The sequence below is a fragment of the Myotis brandtii genome, unplaced genomic scaffold, assembly GCF_000412655.1.
Source record: "Myotis brandtii unplaced genomic scaffold, ASM41265v1 scaffold200, whole genome shotgun sequence".
In the NCBI taxonomy this organism is placed as follows: Eukaryota; Metazoa; Chordata; class Mammalia; order Chiroptera; family Vespertilionidae; genus Myotis; species Myotis brandtii.
In genome coordinates this window covers 2306837-2318998 of record NW_005357453.1, presented here as the reverse complement: position 1 = coordinate 2318998, position 12162 = coordinate 2306837, and positions in this window count along the sequence as shown.

Below are 12162 nucleotides of genomic sequence, written 5' to 3'. Positions count from 1 at the left end.
ATCCAATATCTTTATTTTTTGTTAATCCTCACCCAAGGACATTTTTCCATTGATTTTTAGAGAGAGTGGAAGGAGAGAGAGACAAACATCGATGTGTTGCCTCCTGCACAGGCCCCACCAGGGCTGGGGATGGAGACTGCAACCAAGGTATGTGCCCTTGATTGCAATGGAACCTCGCATCCCTCAGTCTGCAGGCTGGTGCTCTACCCACTGAGCCAGACCAGCTAGGGCTGCATCCAATATTTTAAGCTTTGTTGTTGTCATAATTTGATGAGTTCGGGACCTATATATATACTTTTAATCCTCACCTGAGGACATATTTTTATTGTTTTTTAGAGAGAGAGTAAGGGAGAGAGAGAGAAACATCAATTGGTTGCCTCCTATACTCCCCCTAACCAAGGATTTAACCTGAAACTTAGGTATGTGCTCTGACCGGGAATTGAACTCGCAACCTTTGGTGTATGGGATGTCACTCCAACCAACTGAGTCACTCGGCCAGGGCAGGACATATGATTTTAATACTGCTGATGATAATTCTAAAATACTTGAAAAAAAATCAACAATATGTTGTCAAACTCCTATAGTCTCCATTTTTCCACATTTGAATACAAATAATATTAATATTAGAAACTGCCCCATGGTTTCTGGTTCCAGGACAAGATGGCATAACCGTACTTCTCCCTATTCCTCCTGCTACGGACAGGTAAAATCACTCAACATTATACATGAAACACACATAAGAAGACTCTGGATGTTTCCAAGTGCTGAAAGAAAAGAAAACTCTATCTTCCTTGTAATGTCCTTCAAGAATGAGGGAGAAACCCGACATTCTCAGGTGAAAGGAAGGAAGAAAATTTGTCAGCAGACCTGTCCTGAAAGAATGGCTTAAAACATTCTTGAAATCAGAAAGGAAATGATAAACGAAGGAATCTTGAAATGTCAGAAAGAAAGAGCAAAAAGGGTATAAATTTAGGTAAATACAATAAATTGTTTTTGATGGTTGAAGCAAAAAAAATGGTAACATTATTTGATGTGGTTCTTAATGTATGTAGAGGAAATATTTAGAACAATTACATCTAAATCAGGGTGGGGGAGTAAAGGAGCCCGAAGGGAGGTAAGATTTCTATACGTTATTCAAACTAGAAAATGTCAAACCAGTAGACTGTGATAAACTATGCACACGAAATATAATGCCTAGAGCAGTGATGGCGAACCTATGACACGTGTGTCAGAGGTGACACGCGAACTCATTTTTTTGGTTGATTTTTCTTTGTTAAATGGCATTTAAATATATAAAATATCAAAAATATAAGTCTTTGTTTTACTATGGTTGCAAATATCAAAAAATTTCTATATGTGACACGGCACCAGAGTTAAGTTAGGGTTTTTCAAAATGTTGACACGCCTAGCTCAAAAGGTTCGCCATCACTGGCCTAGAGCAACCACGAAGAATGCTATGAAGACACACACTCAAACCACCATAGATAAGTTAAAACGAAATTTTAAAAACTGTTTTAGTAGCCCACCAAAAGGCAAAATGGAGAAACAGAAAACAAAAAAATGGAATATTTAAGTAATGTGATCAATAATTACATTAAGTAAAAATAATCTAAATTGACTAATCAAGCAGAGATTGGCAGAGTGGGTAAAAATCATGGCCAAACTGCATGTTCTCTCCAGGGCATGACGCTGGGAGAGAAAAGCCTTCCCAGAAGGTCACATACCGTGTTGTTCCACTTAGATAACATTTTCAAAATGACAAAGTTATTAATATGGAGAACAGACTAATGGTTGCCAGGCGTTAGCAATAATTAAGGGAATGACTATGAAGGTACAGTGTGAGGAGGGAGATCTGTGCAGTGAAGGATTAGTCCTGTATCTTAATTGCAGTGGTAGTTACACAGATCTACACGTTATAGGATGGCATAGATCTAACTACACACATACATGCATTGTACCAACGTCAACTTTCTAGTTTTAATTTGTACTATGGTTACGTAAGATGCAGCCCTTTACCGGTTTTCCCAACGGCGATGCTATAGCTTATGTAACCACGGGAAACACTGGGGAAAGGGTACACATTGATGTTTCTCTCTCCCTCTGTACGATTTTGCAGCTTCCTGTGAATCTGTAGTTATCTCACAAACAAACAGCAAACCCTGTGTGGAATCAAATCCAGGCTCTAACACTCCCTGTGTGAACTGGGGCGCATTCAATCAATCTGTGCCTTGGTTTTGTCATTCAAAAAATTAAATATCAGCCCTGGCCAGTGTGGCTCAGTGATTGGGCATCATCCCATGCACCTAAAGGTTGCCAGTTCAATTCCTGGTCAGGACACAGGCCCGGTTTTCAGGCTCCATCCCCAGTTGTAGTGGGGGCGGGGTGGGGGCATGAGGCAGCCAATCAATGCTTCTCTTTCACATCAATGTTCCTCTCTCTCTCCCTCTGCCTTCCTCTCTAAAATCAATAAAAACGTTTAAATATGTATCTCAAAGTAATTAATAAAAATGTGTTATAGCACACATTTTATAAATTAATGGCATTTTAAATATCCAACTTTTTCATTTAGGCCAAAGTTCAATTTCCATGTATACTGATAAAAATGTGTTATAGCACACATTTTATAAATTAATGACATTTTAAATATCCAACTTTTTCACTTAGGCCAAAGTTCAATTTCCGTGCATATATATATTTTATTGATTTTTTTACAGAGAGGAAGGGAGAGGGATAGAGAGTTAGAAACATCAATGAGAGAGAAACATCGATGAGCTGCCTCCCGCACACCCCCCACTGGGGATGTGCCCACAACCAAGGTACATGCCCCATAACCGGAATTGAACCAGGCACCTTTCAGTTCGCAGGCCGATGCTCTATCCACTGAGCCAAACCAGTTAGAGCTATACTATCACTTTTAAAAAGCAATGAGAAATTTGCAAGACTGAATAAGCATAAGAGGACGCTCTATCCACTGAGCCAAACCGGTTAGAGCTATACTATCACTCTTAAAAAGCAATGAGAAATTTACAAGACTGAATAAGCATAAGAGAAATTGAACCTTGAGAGCATCTTTTTCTTCATGTAACTCCAGACCATGTGGTTGTCTGGTCTGTAATATTATTTTTCTTTATAATTCAAATATTTGGTGAATCCGTTTGATGTTGAAAACCCAAATTCTGAGTTCAGAAAGTGTTAGGTGTTCGTGGGAATGAGAAATTACACTGCAGGTTCCAATGGGATCCACTGCGGTTGCCCTGCCTTATCTGGCCAACAGGTGGCAGCACGCTCCAGGGAAGCGTCTCAGGATTCCAGTGACCAATTTTTTCCGCAGGAGAGTGAGTATTCAGAACTGTTGGACTGTGGACTCCAAGTAAACAGAAGTCTGTTTACAGTGTTGCTTCTAGCCAGGCTGTATTTCCAAAGCAGTAGAGGTCACACCATTTTACAACTGGATCCAGGTCACCACTGTTGCAAAGACAGCCCAGCACACACTGGCACGGGTCCTGCCAAGCCAGAGAGGAGAGAGGTACAGGAACAGCGGGAAACTCGAGAAAACAAGAGACTGAAGCATGCTGGAGGGATCCGGAACATCTCCCATCTGCGCATTCGATAACATTTCAGTCTAATGTGATTAATAATGTGACATTTTTCCTGTTTATAATACTGACCCTTTATATATAACTCTAGCTGCTAAAAATAATATAATCTAACTACAAAAACTGATGATTTTTAAAGTTGATTAATTTTCTCATTCTTTTTTTTTAATTGAATTTATTGAGGTGACACTGGTTCGCAAAACCACACAGGTTTCAAGTGTACGACTCAATAAAAACATCTGCGCGCTGTGTTGTGTGCCCATCACCCCAAGCAAAGTCTCTTTCCGTCCCCTTTTCCCTCATTTTACAAATAAATGCTTCCGTAAAAATAGAAGAATTTACCCCAGGGCATATGTACTTCTGTTCAGAGTGACATTCAACATCTTCACATATTATACCTGGAAGATGTTACTAGCATGTAGTCCTTTCATAGACTAATAAAATTATGGCAAGCCCTAGCCAGTTTGGCTCAGTGGATACAGTGTCGGCCCATGAACTGAAGGGTTGTGGGTTCGAGTGGGGACAAGGACATGTACGTTGGTTGCAGGCTTGGTCCCCAGCCCCAGTTGGGGGGGGGCGTGTGTGCAGGAGGCAACCAATAGCTGTGTCTCTCTCACATCGATGTTTTTATGTCTCTCCCCTTCCCTTCCACTCTCTCTAAATATCAATGGAAACATTTCCTCAGGTGAGAATTAACAAAAAATAAATAAACAAAATAAAATTATGGTAAAATGTCAGGCAAGTCAGAGTTAAAAAATAATTACGTTGAGTTAGAGTTTATTTTGTTTGGTTAGATTCCGTCATTAGCAGAATGCATTGACTTGTGTGTTTTCTTAATTTTATTTTATTCTGCTATGTTGTCATACTTACCTACACAAATTATTAATTAATGGTATATCTTTGATTTTAAAAATGTTTGAGGTTCTGGCATGCTCTCTATTTAAAGGGTTATTATTTGTATCCCTAGTTTCCACGTTATTTCCTAGGAGACTGAGAAATCAGTTGCTATTTAAACACAAAACTAAACTGACTATACGTGTTTAACAAATAACTGACTTGAGACTTGCTTAAAATCCTCTAGGGGAGTGGCCACTAAACTTAATAATAATGAATTTCAAATGGAACTCGGAGACTTTTGTAGCATCTTCCTGTGCACAGTCTCAACTAGGACTCTGTCGTCTCTGGCAGCACAGCACTGGAAGAAGTAGAATCATAGGCCCGGCCAGCGTGGCTCAGTGATTGAGCAACGATCCATGAACCAGGAGGTCACAGTTCAATTCCTGGTCAGGGCACATGGCCGGGTTGCGGGCTCGATCCCCAGTGGGGGGCATCAGGAGGCAGCAAATCAATGATTCTCTCTCACCATTGGTGTTTCTATCTATCTCCCTCTTCCTTCCTCTCTCTAAAATCAATAAAAAACATATTTTTTTAAAAAGTAGAATCACAGTATCACCCCAGGTCTGTGTAATTCTGAGTTGGTGAGTGCAAGACCAACGGTTAGATCTTTCCGTACCCCATGCAACCAGTCTAGACAGTTGTTAAGTGTCAAAGTGAAGATGATGATGATGATGATGATGATGATATGATGATGATATTGGGTTGGTTTGCTAAGAAATTGAACAAAGGAACTTTATCAGATAAAGAACTGAAGTTTATTAGCTATGTATTAAAGTTCATTTCTAAAAATAAGTAATTTTAATTTTAAAAAGAAATATATAGTATAATCAAAGTGCTTTTCTAGGTCCAAGGAATATTAATATGAACAAGTCAAGAAACGGAAATCATAACAGAGCCCTTCCTGGGGGGCTGAGGAAGGTTTCACAGGGAAGATACCATGTAAACTGGCCTTGAAGGATGCTGAGGATTTCAACCAAAAGTAATAAGTCATTAAAGACAACAGTCAGAGCAAGGGCATGAGAGAAATGGCGCCTCAGCTGTGGGGCCCAAGCACACAGGGGGAATAGCTAAGGGCCAGAAGGAAAAAGATGCTGAAGGGTAAGGGTGTGCACCTGATAGTCTGAGGATATAGCAAAGCAGCAGAGATTTATAAATAGGGGATTACATAATCAGATCCATGTCAAGACTCCAGCAGTAATCTGAAAAGTGCACAGGAGAAAGAGGCATAGGAGGCAAGGAGATCATTTAAGAAGCTATTACATGAAAGACAAAAGAAGGCCTGAATTAAAGTAGAAAAAAAGACACCTTTGAGCTATTTCAGATGATAATTCCCAAGGATCGGAGTTTTAAGATGACCAATTCCTGGTCCCTTACACTGGCCCTAAAATTCCTGCTTAGTCATGACAATGTGAGGCAAAAAATGGCAAGTTAATAAAGTAAAACAATGATTTGATTATAACAATTCCATAATAATTCTTTTTTTTAATATATTTTATTGATTTTTTAGGGAGAGGGATATAGAGTTAAAAACATCGATGAGAGAGAAGCATCAATCAGCTGCCTCCTGCACATCCCCTACTGGGGATGTGCCTGCAACCAAGGTACATGCCCTTGACCGGAATCAAACCCGGGACCCTTGAGTCCGCAGGCCGATGCTCTATCCACTGAGCCAAACCAGTTAGGGCAATAATTCTTTTTTAATAAGAAGATTAGAAATGGAGGCAGGCAGTCGAATTGGACTCTCTCCATACTTTGACGTCTCAGTGTTGAAGCATCGGTCAACTACCCAGGTTAGATGTTCGGACAAGTTTGAAATTAAGATCTGGGGCTTGGTAGATGGGATGTGGTGATATAATAAGGACTATGTGGTTGGTCTTCATCCCCCGTTCCTGGCACAGACTGAGCCTATAACCTGTGGAGTCTGCGCTCATGTCAGAATGAATTAAATCGTAGGGCACCCTTTGTGTCCGCATGGAACTGGAGAAGGGCATGTGGGATAGAACACTCACCTATTTACATCACAGTGTTATGAGTAGAGAGACAGTTTTCCTCTAGTAGCCAAGTCAGGTGTGGGAGTACGGACTTGGCATCATTTGTGTGTGAGTATCAGAGTGCCGTCGCTCCCTGAGAAAAGGCGTATAGGCAGAGAAGAGTGCTACTCATGAGCTTGGCAAAAGCCTACATAAGGAGTAGGCAGTAAAGAGAAGCCAGCTGGGCAATGTGTAGACGGAGTGGTGGAGAAAAAATAGTTCCCAAGAAACTAAACGTTTAAAAAATGGGCAGGCTGCCAACAGTGACCAACGCTAGAGTTCACACAAGACAAGGACTGAGAAGAGGCCATCGGATTTGGCAACAAGGCCACTGTCTCCGAAAGTTCAGCTTCAGTGGGATGGTGAGAGAGGCTGGATCGCGCCAGGTTGAGGAATAAGACGTGACTGCATCCTTCTCTCCATACTTCAATGATTTCCGAAAATTATATGTTCGTATAAAATAAAATTATAGCTTCACACATTTCATCACACTCTCTTTCTGCAGGGATGGTAACGTGCAAAACTGTGGTCACTTTGGCTCTTAAGGGTCAAGCATCCGCTGTCTGAAACGCCACTGTAAAGAACACCTCCTTCCCCCAACAGCAAAGTCCAAAACACAGTTTTGTTTTCAATGATGTTTCTACTGTACTTAAAGCATAAGCACAACCAGTAGCGAGAACAGTAACCCACCACACCCCGTGTGAAGTAAATCCACACCTATACCTCAAAGGGCAAACACTGAACACGCAAGAGATTCAAAGAAGACAATATTTTACACTTTATATGTATTTTCCGGAATTAAAATAAATGTCGTCGCTACATTAATCTTGGCACTGGTGTTCTTTAACCCATTTACTAAGAACAAAACAAAATCTATGGAGTTACCAGTCCTGCTTTGGTCCCAGAAGTAGATCGGACACCGGTTATGTTAAATTAACCTGTAAGTCAAACCACTGTCAGATACTTGTTGGTTTTCCCTGACAAGAGAGCAACACCACCATTTTCAACGGTACATATGTCCTCTTACATGTCTACAGAGTGAAGCCATCAACAACGTAAAGATATTCCTGTTTGGTCCGATCTTCCTGGGGGAGGAGGAAACGAAAATCCGGCTGCCATCATCTCCCTTTCAAAGGGCAACTTTGACGAGATTTGTCAAAACAACCTATTAGTCTTGGCAACTAGCCAATCAGACGAAAACGAACACCCAGCACCCAGGGAAACCAAATCTGGTCGTAGCTGCTTTTCTGTGGTCAGGTGGCTCAATTTCCCAATTTCAGGTCAAACACTCGGACACCACCACCACCAAACCACCAGCCGCACCAGGTTCTTTTCCATTCCCAATCATTTCACTTCATGTGAGCCTCGGGCCTCTGGGCAACTGAGGATTTCCCTCTTCAACATCAGAACTATGGCTTTTAGCTTCTGATTTATTTTTTTTTCTTTCATGAACTTGTAATGCTTTTATGACAAGGAAATAAAGCTTTTTGTTTGATTAAAGAGTTCATTCAAGTCACTCTGGGAGGCCCCGTTTGGTGTCTTAGAGGAGAGATCCCAGTAGACCATATAAGATCTATAAGCACAAAAATGAGAGATTTGTGTTGGTTTTAGACTCTGCTGGATGCCCAGCACTTACAGTCACTCTGGGAGGCCCCGTTTGGTGTCTTAGAGGAGGGATCCCAGTAGTCTATAAGATGTATAAGCACAAAAATGAGAGATTTGTGTGGGTTTTAGACTCTGCTGGATGCCCAGCACTTAAATCAGTCCTTTGTCCATGTGGACACCTGGACATAACCGTTTAAAGAATGGATCAGAATCCACATCTGTCAGAAGTCTACACTCTACCTACCACATCAGTTTCCCAAACTAACTTGATAAGAATCATTTCCAGTATTTGTCAAAAATATAAATTCCTACAACTCTTCCTAGGCGTGCTGATTGAAGGCCCAGAAATATGTGCTTTTAGCAAAGAAAATAATTCTGACCATCAACTGATTGAAGGCCCAGAAATATGTGCTTTTAGCAAAGACCCTAAATAATTCTGACCATCAGGCAAATTCAGATGTGTGGCAATGTTCCTTCTCCCAGCCTCACATTCTCAACAACTCAACCTTCCCTCACCAAACACCAACAACAGAGCACATTCATTGAGCACTGTTCTACATGGGTTAATCCAGCTGATGCTCATAACAACCCTATGACATAGGTACTACAACTTTCCTCATTTTTTCAGAAAAGGAGACTCAGGCACAGAAAATTTAAGAAGTCTGCACAAGATTACAGAGCTAATAACTGAGAAGTCCGGGACTTGAACCTGAAATTGTAACCAATACATTATTTTGCCCAGACCCGCTTGTCCCATTTGTCCCCAACGTGCTGGCCCCAATGTTTCCCTTTGGGCGTTCATTTTCACTCCTGGTAATGAAATTCAACGTGTACAGATGCTGGACCACACCGGAGAGGTAACGCTGGAAATGCAGAACCCCTGCTCTCGTGGAGTTCACACTCTGGGAGTTATGAGTGGTAAGTAAAGCGAGGAGGCTTATCTTTCATTTCATGCGAGCCCCTCACTTTTCGTACCAGTGTTTCGCATATACTAATGTTCAGTAATAATCACCGAATGAGGAAATGACCCATTTCCCTGCAGCATCAGAAGCCATTGTCTCTATCCGTCATTACCGGATGGTGGCTTACAGCTAAGGGACTGTCAGCATGCGTGTCTCCCTTGATGAAGACCAGGAAGTAGAGCGCTGTTGAATGACACAGTAATGCAAGCAGTTGAACTTGACTCAATGGAATAGCTGTACTCACCGAATCAGGAAGTGAGCCCTCGACAGACACTGAAGCTGTTGGTGCCTTAACCTCCGACTCCTCAGCCTCCAACTGTAAGAAATAAATTCCCATTGTTTATGAGCCACTGGTCTATGGTATCCTTGGTTTAGCAGCCCAAATGGGCTAAAACACCATGTAAGTAGAAATTGTTGGTTAAGGCTCTTAAAAGGTAATCGGTTGCTATCCCACTGGAAATTTAAACCAAGTCCTAGAAATTAGCTCTAAATCTTCGGTCTACATCTCTTGTAATTAAGTAATTAATTTTTTTTAAATATATTTTATTGATTTTTTTACAGAGAGGAAGGGAGAGAGACAGAGAGTTAGAAACATCGACGAGAGAGAAACATCAATCAGCTGCCTCCTGCACATCTCCTACTGGAAATGTGCCCGCAACCAAGGTACATGCCCCTGACCGGAATCGAACCTGGGACCTTTCAGTCCGCAGGCCGACGCTCTATCCACTGAGCCAAACCGGTTTTGGCTTAAGTAATTAATTTGCATTTTAAATATAGTATGTACCACCTTATAAGGAATGATAGGAATTTGAGGTTTTTTCCTAGTGTGTCACTTTCTTGCCTACTTAGGTAAAAAATGAGATTATCTCTTGAGACAAATGCCACTATTACACAGTCAACACTTATCTGTCTTTCCTCTTTTTCTGCCTCTAACATTTCTGCCTCTTTCCATAGCCCCTCTGGGGCAATTCCCTGAGGTGTACTCAAACCAACCTCTAAGGGGCCCACAGATGGAAGAAAGGGGCTGACAGCTCCAGAATTAAACCAAGTTTATTAGGGGAACTTACAGACAGAAGCAGAGACTGGAGCCGCAGCGAGTTAGTGAAACCTTCACACCCAGAAGCGGATGCAGCTTCATATATAGAGCCTCCAAGAACACAGGTGACCTGCAGCCATCACGTGCTCATTACGCAGGTGCTCGTTAAGCAGGTGGCTTGTAGCCAAATGGCACGTGCTCGTTAGGCACTGTGCATGCTAAAGCAGTGAGCGACTGACTTGGCCTCCTTTTCTATGCAAGAACATTGCTTTCAGGTGCTACGGGCCCCTCCTCCCAGCGCAGACTGCTGGTCACTGAGAGCAACTTGCTTTGTAAGATGGCATCAGGCCCCGGCCAGTTTGGCTCAGTGGATGGAGTAGTGGACTTGGGGGTCCCCAGTTCAGTTCCGGTCAAGGGTGCATACCCAGGTTGTGGGCCCCATCCAGTTGGGGGAGAGGGGTTGCGGGGGGCAGCCAATCGGTGATTCTCTCTCATCGTTGATGTTTCTGTCTCTCTCTCCCTCTCCCTTCCTCTCTGAAATCAATAAAAAATATATATATTTATTTAAGAATAAATAAAAAAGATGGCATCTGTCAGGTCAAGCCCAGACACCAGTCTTCCTAACACCCTTATTTTGTTCACCTTCCCCAGATTGTCGCTGGCCTCCCCTCAGCTCTGCGCCAGTCTGTCCTGGAGGCCTTGCGCGCGCGCGCGCACACACACACACACACACACACACACACACCCCCGTTGGTGAGAGGCCTTGACATGTAACCTAATGAGCTGTGAGGGGAAATCTGCTGGGCTGGGAGGCTTTCCTTCGTCTTCAAAAGGGCAGAAGGGCAGGTGCTCCCTTTCTCTGCTTCTGGCATCCTCTGTCATCTGCACCGAGACAGCTGTGCTAGGGCCGTGAGGGAGGCAGCGTGCAGAACAAGCCGAGACGCTAAGAGGGCAGAGCAGACACAGGAAGGGGACCTGGTCCCGGGACGATGTCATCGGGCCATGGGAATTACCCAGCCCTGGGCGCGCCTTCCCTTCACACAGCTAGCTGAGTGGGATGACAAAAGGCTTAAATGATGGACAGTTAGGACGGTTTTCTGCCCCCACCGTTGAAAGCATTCCTTCTCTCCTTCAACAGTTCCGCTCCTAAGTGGTAGGCTTCTCGATATAGGAGGTTGGATGCAAAGAGCTGAAACACAGGCAATCTCATTTGTTCTCTGGCTTTGTAAAACTGCCATGTTCACTTCACAGTGATTAATAATGGCTCAGGGGTTGAGCGATCCACCTATGAACCAGGAGGTCAGGGTTCAATTCCTGGTCAGGACACGTGCCCAGGTTGCGGGCTCCATCCCCAGTGTGGGGCGTGCAGGAGGCATTGATGTTTCTTGCTCTCCCTCTCCCTTCCTCTCTGGAATCAATAAAAATGTTTAAAAAAAAAAAAAAAGAATGAGTTAGTAAGTCACTAATAGCTCTGCATGCTAATGAATTTTTCCCCAAATACATGTCTTTTTATGTATGTCACCTTGTACTAACATTTTAAAAATAAATACAAATAAAAGGGGAAATGTCTGCAACTTTAAACATGGGAAAAGCCACTGAAGAACCGTACATGGTCAATAACTAGGAGAGGGAACTACCTTATCCCCAAGCTACCGAGTTTAAACACAACAGGACACACCGTTTTCACCCACTAAATGGCCAAGGGAAATCTAAATACTACGTTTCCTGGCAGCCGGGGTCCGTGAACACGAAACCCGCTCGGCCCGCGGGCGGCTTGGCTCTGGGCAGCGCCTGCGGCTGCGACCGGGGGGACGTGGCTACAGCCGAGCTGCTGAGCAGGAGAGCAACACAGGTTGTTACCATTTATTCGGCCTGTTTGTCCACGTGTGGACTTTTGTGGGAGACCCGGGAACAGCACTGGAAATACAGGAGAACGTTCCTAAAGCATCGGAGGTGGACGCACCGGGAGTGACCAGGCGTCAACATGGAGGGCGGCGGAGGGTGGAGGGAGAAGAAGGTGGTGGGAGGTGGTGGGC